Source organism: Pristiophorus japonicus, unplaced genomic scaffold (genome assembly GCF_044704955.1).
Source record: "Pristiophorus japonicus isolate sPriJap1 unplaced genomic scaffold, sPriJap1.hap1 HAP1_SCAFFOLD_925, whole genome shotgun sequence".
Classification (NCBI taxonomy): Eukaryota; Metazoa; Chordata; class Chondrichthyes; family Pristiophoridae; genus Pristiophorus; species Pristiophorus japonicus.
Genome location: NW_027254852.1, coordinates 57,501 through 67,500, shown reverse-complemented (window position 1 = coordinate 67,500; position 10,000 = coordinate 57,501).

Below are 10,000 nucleotides of genomic sequence, written 5' to 3'. Positions count from 1 at the left end.
CAAGTTCACCACCTAGTGGTCAGTGTTCTGACGGTGTACAACTTGGGTCAGATTATACACGGGTTACAATGCTGGTTGAATACACGACAATCATCATCTCACACTTTCGGCTTCTACACGCATGTCCGTGCTGAGGGCCAGGATTCGTCGAGACGTGTAAGTTCGGGAACGCGTTGGAAGACACGCTGCGCGATGTCTTCGTGACAGGCGTCAACCACGATGTGATTCTTCAGGAGTTATTGGCCGAAGAGAGAAGCTGGATTCGAGCAAGGGCCATCGCGACTGCTCAAATCCATGGCGGCTGATGATAATTCGAGGCATGACGGCATCGAAGAGCACGAGCTCCACGGCAAGTACTGTAAACAAGACTGCGTCGTCGTCTGGCAGAGCTGCTTACGGCAGGGCCCACTCGACTGCGCATGTGAAACCTGTAGCTGCTCAAAGTCCGCCGGCTGCTACGAAATCGGTTTCACCCTGTTGGCGTTGTGGGGGCAATCATCGGCCTCGTCGGCGTCGGTTTAAACAGTCCTCCTGCAATGGCTGTTCGAAAGTGGGGGCGGCTTCGGAGCGTGTGCCCACAACTGAGCAAGCGTGCTGCGGCTCATGACAAGGCTGACAGTGCTGGCCCGGACACACACCAACCCGAGGAGGAAGTGTGTGGTCTGCATTCACTCTTGAGAAAGAGCCAGCCGGTAATAGTTGATGGAAAGCTGAACGGCGTGCCGGTATCGATGGAGCTGGACACGGGTGCGAGTCAGTCGGTAATGAGCCAAAGGGCATTCGACAAGCCGTGGGACACTGAGGCTGTGAAGCCGGGGCTGAGTCTAGTCACTGCCAAGTTGCGTTACGTACACGACGGAACTCATACCGGTGATTGGCACTGCAGCAGTCAAGGTGTCGTATGATGGTGTTGTCCCAAAAATACCAGGGGACCGAGGGTCTAGCGAGAAGGAGGAACTGAGGGAAATCCTTATTAGTCAGGAAATGGTGTTAGGGAAATTGATGGGACTGAAGGCCGATAAATCCCCAGTGCCTGATAGTCTGCATCCCAGAGCACTTAAGGAAGTGGCCCTAGAAATAGTGGATGCATTGGTGATCATTTTCCAACATTATATAAACTCTGGAACAGTTCCTATGGATTGGAGGGTAGCTAATGTAAGCCCACTTTTTAAAAAAGGAGGGAGAGAGAAAGCGGGTAATTATAGATCGGTTAGCCTGACATCGGTGGTGGGAGAAAATGCTGGAATCAATTATTAAAGATGAAATAGCAGCGCATTTGGAAAGCAGTGACAGGTCAGCATGGATTTATGAAAGGGGAAATCATGCTTGACAAATCTTCCGGGATTTTTTGAGGCTGTAACTAGTAGAGTGGACAAGGGAGAACCAGTAGATGTGGTGTATTTGGACTTTCAAAAGGCTTTTGACAAGGTCCCACACAAGAGATTGGTGTGCAAAATTAAAGCACATGGTATTGGGGGTGATGTACTGACGTGGATAGAGAACTGGTTGACAGACAGGAAGCAGAGAGTCGGGATAAACGGGTCCTTTTCAGAATGGCAGGCAGTGACTAGTGGGGTGTCGCAGGGTTCAGTGCTGGGACCCCAGCTATTTACAATATACATTAATGATTTAGACAAAGGAATTGAGTGTAATATCTCCAAGTTTGCAGATGACACTAAGCTGGGTGGCGGTGTGAGCTGTGAGGAGGACGCTAAGAGGCTGCAGGGTGACTTGGACAGGTTAGGTGAGTGGGCAAATACATGGCAGATGCAGTATAATGTGGATAAATGTGAGGTTATCCATTTTGGGGGCAAAAGCAAGAAGGCAGAATATTATCTGAATGGTGACAGATTAGTAAAAGGGGAGGTGCAACGAGACCTGGGTGTCATGATACATCAGTCATTGAAGGTTGGCATGTAGGTACAGCAGGCGGTGAAGAAAGCAAATGGCATGTTGGCCTTCATAGCGAGAGGATTTGAGTATAGGAGCAGGGAGGTCTTACTGCAGTTGTACAGGGTCTTGGTGAGGCCACACCTGGAATATTGTGCACAGTTTTGGTCTCCTAATCTGAGGAAGGACATTCTTGCTATTGAGGGAGTGCAGCGAAGGTTCACCAGACTGATTCCCGGGATGGCAGGACTGACATATGAAGAAAGACTGGATCGACTGGGCTTATATTCACTGGAGTTTAGAAGAATGAAAGGGGGATCTCATAGAAACATATAAAATTCTGACGGGACGGGACAGGTTAGATGCAGGAAGAATGTTCCCGATGTTGGGGAAGTCCAGAACCAGGGCTCACACAGTCTAAGGATAAGGGGTAAGCCATTTAGGACCGAGATGAGGAGAAACTTCTTCACCCAGAGAATTGTGAACCTGTGGAATTCTCGACCACAGAAAGTTGTTGGGGGCCAGTTCGTTGGATATATTCAAAAGGGGAGTTAGATGTGGCCCTCACGGCTAAAGGGATCAGGGGGGTATGGAGAGAAGGCAGGAGTGGGGTACTGAAGTTACATGATCAGCCATGATCATATTGAATGGTGGGGCAGGCTCGAAGGGCCCAATGGCGGGGAAGGCTCGAAGGGCCGAATGGCGGGGGGCAGGCTCGAAGGGCCGAATGGCCTGCTCCTGCACTTATTTTCTGTGTTTCTCTGTTTCAGTCACAACTAACACAGAACGCTTGCCTAGAACAGAAGTTGAACTGAGACGATCAACTTGTGAGCGGAAAGTTTCAAACCGTCTTAATTTGTAAAAGACAAATATTCAGATCTTGAAAGGGGGATTTATGCTTGGGGTCACAAGACACCAGGGGGCGCCACTGTCGGAGGTCATCGGGCTGTATGCGCGTGTGCGCGGTTACTGGTATATTAGCGCGGGTACCATGTCACGTGGGGTACTTTGGGTGCGAATAAAGTTGGATCAGGTTTACACCTGAGGCAGTTTACAGCAACAAGTCTTGTGAATCATTCCATTCATTACAGAGAGAGAGAGACAGAGAGAGAGAGCGAGATGGAGAGAGAGAGAGAGAGAGACAGAGACACAGAGAGAGACACAGAGAGAGAGAGAGACAGAGAGAGAGACACACAGAGAGAGAGAGAGACAGAGAGAGAGAGCGAGATGGAGAGAGAGAGAGAGAGAGAGACAGAGAGAGAGAGACACAGAGAGAGAGAGAGACAGAGAGAGAGACAGAGAGAGAGAGCGAGATGGAGAGAGAGAGAGAGAGAGACAGAGAGAGAGAGACACAGAGAGAGAGACAGAGAGAGAGACAGAGAGAGAGAGCGAGATGGAGAGAGAGAGAGAGACAGAGACACAGAGAGAGAGAGAGAGAGAGAGAGACAGAGACACAGAGAGAGAGAGACAGAGAGAGAGAAACAGAGAGAGACAGAGAGAGAGCGAGACAGAGAGAGAGACAAAGACAGAGACACAGAGACATGGAGTGAGAGAGCGTGAGAGAGAGAGACAGAGAGAGAGAGAGAGAGACAGAGAGAGAGACAGAGACAGAGACACAGAGACATGGAGTGTGAGAGCGTGAGAGAGAGAGACAGAGAGAGAGTCAGAGAGACAGAGAGAGAGCGAGAGAGACAGAGAGAGAGAGCAAGAGAGACAGAGACACAGAGAGAGAGAGAGAGAGACAGACAGAGAGAGACAGAGAGAGAGAGAGAGAGACAGAGAGAGACAGAGAGAGAGAGAGAGAAACAGAGAGAGAGACAGAGAGAGACAGAGAGATAGAGACAGTGACAGAGAGAGAGACAGAGGGATAGAGAAACAGAGAGAGAGAGACAGAGAGAGAGAGAGAGACAGAGACAGAGAGAGAGACAGAGGGATTGAGAGACAGAGACAGAGAGACAGAGAGAGAGACAGAGAGATAGAGAGAGAGACAGAGAGAGAGAGACAGAGAGATAGAGAGAGAGACAGAGAGATAGAGAGAGAGACAGAGAGAGACAGAAAGAGAAAGACAGAGAGAGAGAGAGAGAGAGAGACAGAGAGATAGAGACAGAGACAGAGAGAGAGACAGAGGGATAGAGAGAGAGAGAGAGAGAGAGAGACAGAGACAGAGACAGAGAGAGACCGAGAGACATGAAGTGAGAGAGGGTGAGAGAGAGAGACAGAGAGAGAGGGAGAGAGTGTCATGTATGTAACCTTCATGTAACTGTAACCTTCATGTAACAACACTGTACACTGTACACACCTGAGTAATGCACACCTTGACCACAGGGGGGTGAACTTGTGGGAGACACTCCTCACCTGGGCATCCAGGTATATAAAGGGAGGTCCCACACAGGGTCATCACTTCTTGGTCCTGGGAATAAAGGTTAAGGTCACTGAGTGACTGTGTCTGCAGTACATGCCTCGTGCGATTTTGTGGTAAGGTGTAAGGACACCACATTTGGCGACGAGAAACGTGAATCAATGACCCACGAGGGTGGCCACCGGTAGCACAGAGGAACGTTACTGTGTGGGCGAGGACTGGGACAATTTCGTTGAGAGGCTCCAGCAGAGCTTTGTCACGAAGGACTGGCTGGGAGAGGAAGGGGCGGGCAAGCGGAGGGCACATCTCCTGACCAGCTGTGGACCCAAGACGTACGCGCTGATGAAAGACCTGCTCGCACCCGAGAAGCCAGCGGACAAGTCCTTTGAAGAGCTCAGCACACTGATCGGTGAGTACCTCAAACCGGCGAGCAGTATACACATGGCCCGGCACCGGTTCTACACACACCGGCGTCAGGAAGGGCAAAACATCTCGTACTTGGTTGCGGACCTGCGGCACTTGGGCCAGCCTCTGTAAGTTCACAGACGCCTGCAGGGGGGAGATGTTAAGGGATTTCTTCATTGAGGGCATTAGTCATAAGAAGATAAGAACATAAGAATTAGGAACAGGAGGAGGGCCATCTCGCCCCTCGAGCCCTGCTCCGCCATTCAACAAGATCATTCAACTATTATCTGAATGGTGACAGATTAGGAAAAGGGAAGGTGCAACGAGACCTGGGTGTCATGGTACATCAGTCATTGAAGGTTAGCCATGCAGGTACAGCAGGCGGTTAAGAAGGCAAATGGCATGTTGGCCTTCATAGCGAGGGGATTTGAGTACAGGGGCAGGGAGGTGTTGCTACAGTTGTACAGGGCCTTGGTGAGGCCACACCTGGAGTATTGTGTACAGTTTTGGTCTCCTAACTTGAGGAAGGACATTCTTGCTATTGAGGGAGTGCAGCGAAGATTCACCAGACTGATTCCCGGGATGGCGGGACTGACCTATCAAGAAAGATTGGATCAACTGGGCTTGTATTCACTGGAGTTCAGAAGAATGAGAGGGGACCTCATAGAAACGTTTAAAATTCTGACGGGTTTAGACAGGTTAGATGCAGAAAGAATGTTCCCGATGTTGGGGAAGTCCAGAACCAGGGGTCACAGTCTGAGGATAAGGGGTAAGCCATTTAGGACCGAGATGAGGAGAAACTTCTTCACCCAGAGAGTGGTGAACCTGTGGAATTCTCTACCACAGAAAGTAGTTGAGGCCAATTCACTAAATATATTCAAAAGGGAGTTAGATGAAGTCCTTACTACTCGGGGGATCAAGGGTTATGGCGAGAAAGCAGGAAGGGGGTACTGAAGTTTCATGTTCAGCCATGAACTCATTGAATGGCGGTGCAGGCTAGAAGGGCTGAATGGCCTGCTCCTGCACCTATTTTCTATGTTTTCTATGTTTTCTATCACGGCTGATCTGGCCGTGGGACTCAGCTCCACTTACCCGCCCGCTCCCCGTAACCCTTAATTCCCTTATTGGTTAAACATCTATCTATCTGTGACTTGACTACATTCAATGAGCTAGGCCTCAACTGCTTCCTTGGGCAGATAATTCCACAGATTCACAACCCTCTGGGAGAAGAAATTCCTTCTCAACTCGCTTTTAAATTGGCTCCCCCCGTATTTTGAGGCTGTGCCCCCCTAGTTCTAGTCTCCCCGACCAGTGGAAACAACCTCTCTGCCTCTATCTTGTCTATCCCTTTCATTATTTTAAATGTTTCTATAAGATCACCCCCTCATCCTTCTGAACTCCCAACGAGTAAAGACCCAGTCTACTCAATCTATCATCATAAGGTAACCCCCTCATCTCCGGAATCAGCCCAGTGAATCGTCTCTGTACCCCCTCCAAAGCCGGTATATCCTTCCTTAAGTAAGGTGACCAAAACTGTGCACGCAGTACTCCAGGTGCGGCCTCACCAATACCCTGTACAGTTGCAGCAGGACCTCCCTGCTTTTGTACTCCATCCCTCTCGCAATGAAGGCCAACATCCCATTCGCCTTCCCGATTACCTGCTGCACCTGCAAACTAACTTTTTGGGATTCATGCACAAGGACCCCCCAGGTCCCTCTGCACCGCAGCATGTTGTAATTTCTCCCCATTCAAATAATATTCCCTTTTACTGTTTTTTTTCCCCCCCAAGGTGGATGACCTCACACTTTCCCACATTGTATTCCATCATGCCGGGATTTTCAGGAAGCTCGTAGAGACCAAGGACTTGACTTTAGAAAGGGCAGCGTTGATAGCTCAAACCTTCATAGCAGGGGAAGAGGAGACCAAGCTAATTTACGCGCGCAGCCCTGGGTCCAGGGAGTTATCATGGTGAACTCAGCTCAGGACCCCTCAGGCTGGCAAGGGCATTTCGAAACCGCCCAGGCAGCAACAGACTCTAGGGTGGGATCGCAACAGGGACCATGGAAAGGGGAACGGCAATTCACGCCATCAAGAGGAACAATGCGTCCCGCGATGGGACCATTAACACCCATCAGAGTGCTTAGAAACAGCCAAAGGGACAATCAGAGAGGAATGCCTGGTAACAGTCCTTTTGCTAACACCAATCTCAGCTCATGCTGGAGGTGCGGGGGTAGACATACTGCGAAAAGCTGCAGGTTCCAGCAATTTACCTGTAGGAATTGTAACGTCAGAGGACATTGGGCCAGAATGTGCAGAAAAGCTGTAGCGAGGCTAATCTGCGAGACAGAGCAACCAGACGAGGGGGTCTGCAATGCAGGACGATGCTTGGGGCAAAGCCATGGATGCTGAAGTTCAGCGGGTTCATGTGGCCGACGTCCACAGCTCAGACACCAAAACGCCACCCATGATGACGACAGTCTTACTGAATGGCATCCCGGTGCGCATGGAGCTGGACACGGGAGCCAGCCAGTCCCTTATGAGCGCCCAACAATTTGAGAGACGATGGCCACACAGAGCTAGCAGGCCCAAACTGGAACGCATTGACACGCAGCTACGGGCGTACACCAAAGAGATCATTCCAGTGCTGGGCATTGCAAACTTGGTGGTAACGCACAATGGATTACAGAACCGGCTGCCACTCTGGATCGTTCCGGGAAATGGGGAGGAGCTGGCTAGCCGAGGTGAACTGGAAATGGGGAGATGTGCAACCCTATTTCATCTGTGGAGCGAAGTTCATGCTCACAGGTCCTACAAAAATTCGGGGTCACTGTTTCAGAACGTTCAAGGGCACCAAAGTAGTGATACGCATCACCCCGGACGCCAAACCAGTGCACCACAAAGCCAGAGCGGTGCCGTATGTGATGCGTGAGAGAATTGAAAGTGAATTGGACAGGCTGCTCAGAGAGGGCATTATTTCGCCCATTGAAGTCAGCGATGGGCATGCCCCATCGTTCCTGTCCTTAAATACAGGGACAGGAACGATGTACAGGGGCAGGGAGGTGTTGCTACAGTTGTACAGGGCCTTGGTGAGGCCACACCTGGAGTATTGTGTACAGTTTTGGTCTCCTAACTTGAGGAAGTACATTCTTGCTATTGAGGGAGTGCAGTGAAGGTTCACCAGACTGATTCCCGGGATGGCTGGACTGACCTATCAAGAAAGACTAGATCGACTGGGCTTGTATTCACTGGAGTTCAGAAGAATGAGAGGGGGGTCTCATAGAAACGTTTAAAATTCTGACGGGACTGGACAGGTTAGATGCAGGAAGAATGTTCCCGATGTTGGGGGAAGTCCAGGACCAGGGGCTCACACAGTCTAAGGATAAGGGGGAAGCCATTTAGGACCGAGATGAGGAGAAACTTCTTCACCCAGAGAGTGGTGAACCTGTGGAATTCTCGACCACAGAAAGTTGTTGGGGGCCAATTCACTAAATATATTCAAAAAGGAGTTAGATGAAGTCCTTACTGCTTGGGGGATCAAGGGGTATGGCGAGAAAGCAGGAATGGGGTACTGAAGTTGCATGTTCAGCCATGAACTCATTGAATGGCGGTGCAGGCTCGAAGGGCCGAATGGCCTGCTCCTGCACCTATTTTCTATGTTTCTATGTTAAAGCGGACGGCTCGGTCAGGATCTGTGGGGACTACAAGGCCACCATCAACCGGGAGTCCCTGCAGGACCAATACCCGCTCCCGAGAGCAGAGGACCTTTTTGCCACGCTGGCAGGCGGCAAGCTGTTCACCAAGTTGGGCCTCACTTCGGCCTACATGGCCCAGGAGCTGGCTGAAGAATCCAAGCTACTGACCACCATCACCACGCACAAAGGTGGCTATTCGTCTGCAACAGGTGTCGGTTTGGCATTCGTTCGGCGGCCGCTATCTTCCGGAGGAACGTGGAAAGCCTGCTCAAATCCACCCCCGGAACCATCGTATTCCAGGACGACATCCTGATCACGGGTCGAGACACCGAGGAACACCTCCGCAACCTGGAGGAGGTGCTACGCCGACTGGACCGGGTAGGCCTGCGGTTGAAAAAGGCCAAGGCGTGTGTTTTTTGGCCCCGGAGGTCGAGTTTTTGTGCCGGAAGGGTTGCCGCAGACGGGATCCGGCCCACCGAATCCAAAACGGAGGCCGTCCGCCGGGCGCCCAAGGCCCGGCAACACGTCGGAGTTGCGGTCGTTCCTGGGGCTCTTGAACTACTTTGGGAACTTTCTGCCGAACTTAAGCACATTGCTGGAGCCGCTACACGTGCTCCTGCGTCAGGGTTGCGAATGGTTTTGGGGGGACGGTCAAGAACGGGCTTTCAATCGGGCGCGGAACCTGCTTTGTGCTAACAAACTGTTGACTTTGTACAACCCCCTGTAAGAGAGTGGTTTTAACGTGCGATGCATCGTCCAACGGGGTTGGGTGCGTGTTGCAGCAGGGAAATGATGAGGGCCGACTCCAACCTGTGGCTTACGCCTCCAGGTCGCTCTCTCAGGCAGAACGGGGATATGGGATGGTTGAAAAGGAAGCGCTCGCTTGTGTCTACGGGGTGAAATAGATGCACCAGTACCTTTTCGGCAGAAGGTTCGAGTTAGAAACGGACCACAAGCCGTTAACATTCCCTGTTGTCCGACAGCAAGGCCGTCAATGCCAATGCGTCAGCTCGCATACAGCGACGGGCTCTCACGCTGGCTGCGTATGACTACGCCATACGGCACCGGCCCGGCACCGAGAACTGCGCTGACACACTCAGCAGGCTCCCACTGGCCACCACGGAGAGGGCGTCGGAGCAGAGCGCTGAGATGGTCATGGCCGTTGAGGCTTTTGACACTGCGGGCTCCCCCATCACAGCCCGCCAGATCAAACTCTGGACCAACAGAGACCCCCCTTCTGTCCATGATAAAGAAATGTGTCCTGACTGGGGACTGGGCGCCCGCACACGGAGCATGCCCCGAGGAGGTCAGACCGTTTCACAGACGGATGGACGAGCTCTCCATCCAAGCCGACTGCCTGCTGTGGGGCAGCCGGGTAGTCATGCCCCAGAAAGGAAGGGAAGCGTTCATCAGGGAACTCCACAGCGAGCACCCAGGCATCGTGCTGATGAAGGCCATTGCCCGGTCACATGTGTGGTGGCCGGGGATTGACTCAGACCTGGAACACTGTGTTCGCAGGTGCACGACCTGCGCCCAGCTGGGCAATGGCCCCCAGGGAGGCCCCGCTCAGCCCGTGGGCCCTGGCCCACCAGGCCATGGTCGCGTATTCACGTAGACTACGCGGGCCCGTTCACGGGAAAAATGTCCCTGATTG